General features: G+C 40.6%; 1 protein-coding gene across 1 annotated transcript in view; it reads left to right on the plus strand.

Moving 5' to 3' along the window:
* The first annotated feature begins 2,937 nt into the window (after positions 1–2,937).
* Positions 2,938–3,255, plus strand: part of LOC116092590 (embryonic testis differentiation protein-like) — a 7,996-nt gene continuing 7,678 nt past the window's right edge. The window contains exon 1 of the mRNA XM_031373797.1: positions 2,938–3,076. The gene's annotated coding sequence lies outside the window, so the exon portion shown is untranslated. The remainder of the gene's footprint in view (positions 3,077–3,255) is intronic.

Genomic DNA, 3,255 nt, shown 5'->3' on the forward strand with positions numbered 1-3,255 from the left:
TTGGTATTCTCCAAGGGGGAACCTTCTTATTTGTGTGATAGCATACTTTGAGTGGCAACATTGTTTTGCTTTCACTGAGTGAGATACACTGGCCTCTTACATTCTCCAACATAGAGATATGAGGCACAATGAGCCTAACCCCCAAATAAACATACTTCCATGGGTCTGGTAATAGACAAGAACGTAACTAGTCTCAGTATGTATCCAGTGAAATAAAATTCAAAACCCATCATGTTGTCCAGGTCTCTATAGCAATATGGAAAAATCTTCATCATTTTTTTGTTATAATAACAAGTAAAGAAGCTCTTGATGAGTGGTTTACTCACGTGTGAGGGGCTGGCAAGATGCCTCAGTGGGTAAGGACACTTACTCCCAAGCATAGCCACCTGGATTCCATTCTCAGAACTCACAGTGAGAATAATTTTTTTAAAAAGATTTATTTATTTATTTTATGTGTATGAGTGCACTGTAGCCATACAGATGGCCGTGAGCCATCATGTGGCTGCTGGGAATTGAAGTCAGGACAGCCCCGCTCACTCTGGGCATAATTTACTGCAGATGTCTTCAGACGCACCAGCAGAGGGCGTCAGATCTCATTACAGGTGGTTGTGAGCCACCATGTGGTTGCTGAGGATTTGAACTCAGGACCTTCCGAAGAGCAGTCGGTGCCCTTACCATCTCGCCAGCCAAAGAATAAATTTCTTAAAGTTGTTTTCACACACATACAGGCACAGAGAGAGAGGGAGAAGGAGAGGGAGAGTTCTACCCTGGGGTTATACCCTCATTGGTATCTGTAATCTGGATTACAGCATCGGTCCCTCAGACAACAATTAGACACTTCCATGGCCAGAAAAATGTCTCTGTGAGCAACCCTGATGATCTGAGTTCAAATTCTGGGACCCACATTATGGAAGGAGAAAGCCAACTCTTATTTATCCTCTGACCTCCAGGGAGGACATACAGCACATGTGTTCATGTGTATCATATTAGGTATACACAAACACACACACACACACATGCACGCACATACACACACCACACATCACACACACCACAAAAATTAATAGCAAGGTGTTTGAAAAGATAATCTCTTGTTTAGCCACCAGATGGCAGAGCTGCACAAGTTTAGAAAATTTTAATAGCTTCTGTAACAAAAGTGTGTAACCTTTTCATAATACACATAAACCAAAGATTGAACTCACCTGACATATGCTACCTTGGATAGATACTCAGAATACTGTGTTAGTTTCTTCACGTTATTTTGCATTGATTTTAATGCAATTAAAAACTTAAAATATATACTTACTTGTACAATATCTTGTTTCTACTTTGTAACAAAATCTTGTGAAGGTCTTTTCAAAATACTAAATATTCTTTTATGACATTCTTTTCATTTTCTTCCTTTGGAAATTTCATATATGTAAATAGTGCATCTTGAACATATTTACCTTTAATTCCTTCCTTTCAGGGAACCCCAATTCCCTCCTCCAATTCTTTTCAAGTAACTAAAACCTAGCATGCCCCTTCTTTCTTATTTCAATTTTTTTACCTTTATTGATTTATTTTGAATGAGGCCAGGGTGGGATATTCATAAACATAGAGGTGAAAATTCAACCTGGGAAAGTGGTTTTCTCTTGAAATGGTCCTAGGGTACCATTCAAGTTGTCAGACTTTGTGGCAAGCCCATTATCCACTGAGCCCTCTGTCACCTCACCCCCTGTTAAAAATATACTTTTGTTAAGTTTTAAATTGAGTGTATATATTTGTGTCTGTGCACATGAGTGCAGTCACCAGAGGAAGCCAGGGGAAGCCAGAAGTGTTAGATACCCCTGGAGCTGGAGTGAAGTTTTGAGCTAATCTAATATGAGTGCTTGGAACTTATCTTGTGGTTATTCAGAATTGAGTTACAATCTCTTGGAGCTCAGGTTCTCTGTAAGAACAGTATGTGATCTTAATTAACCACTGAGCCATTTCTCCAGGCCGCTCCCCTTTTGAGACAATGCCCTAGGTAGTCCAGGCAGACTCACTACATAGCTGATTTTGAGCTCCTAAGCCTCTTGCTTTCACTTTTGCTTTTCACTTTTGCAAATATAAGCACAAGGAACCATGCTTTGTTATTGGGCATTATTTTCCAATGCTTAATTATTACTATTGTTTTAAGAAAATGTAAGATGTGTGATATGGGTTGGTGGTAGAGCCCTTACAAGCACAAGGCCCTGATTTATCCCGCGGAATCCAGAGAAAAAAAAATCCCAGGAAGGATGTTGGAGAGGGATTGTGAGTTGAAGGTTAAGCCTGAACTATACAAGAAACTTATCAGAAATCACTAACAATAACAGTCAAAATGTATAGACAATACATAAATTGTCATGTTTAAATTGTTTTGCATGTCAATAATGAACTCTTTGGCTTAATGTACTAATTACTAAAAGAGGTATTGTAAAGACAACATAATTTTTTTTTGACTGGGGCACACATTCTCAAGTTGTTTTCCAGACAGAATGACAGACATACTCCTAGCAGCCCCGTGAAAAGATGCTGCGCATGCTCTCTCACTTGTAATATTATTCCAACTTTGGAAGTTTGGAAGCCAAAAGAGCAAATTGCACCTCTTCAGCAATCAAACCTAAAGGGAACACCAGGCCCGCATTTTTGACACCAAGTGTGGTAAGCACTGGCAAGCCAGAAGTGAACGAAGCAGATATTTCTATTCTCACATTGGAAGGCCATGAGGGCGGGCCAAAACCAATCTAAACTGATAAGCCAGTAGTTATGGAGAAGCGCTGCAGAGGGAAAAAAAATGGGTTAGCACGGGATCAGTGGCTGATGATAAGCAAGTTCTCCCCAAGCCCCTCAGCTACTTTGTTTCTTTGTGTGTGAAGGGGAGTGGATGAAAAGGGAGGGGTAAAGGACATTCGCAGCCCTAGCACTGATATCCTACATTCTGAAAAGGACACATTTAGCTCCTGCATCCCTCTCTCCCAGACGGCGATCTGGAACTCTGAGGTTTGCCCATACTGTTTCTTCTCTCACGACACAACAGAACTACAGGTGCAGACGGGCACCCAGAGCCAAGGTAAGCTTATTGGAGATGGAAACACAGAAATGATCTCTCTGGCGCCTAAACAGAACTGGGCCCATTTTCCTTGCTTGCATAGAATTGACAGCATATCTCATTGCAAATGCCTCATTGAGGAGCAATTAGAATAAACTAGGAAGTGTTTAAGGTGATGCGTGGTTTTTTTTTTTTTTTTT

The sequence above is a fragment of the Mastomys coucha genome, chromosome X, assembly GCF_008632895.1.
Source record: "Mastomys coucha isolate ucsf_1 chromosome X, UCSF_Mcou_1, whole genome shotgun sequence".
Classification (NCBI taxonomy): Eukaryota; Metazoa; Chordata; class Mammalia; order Rodentia; family Muridae; genus Mastomys; species Mastomys coucha.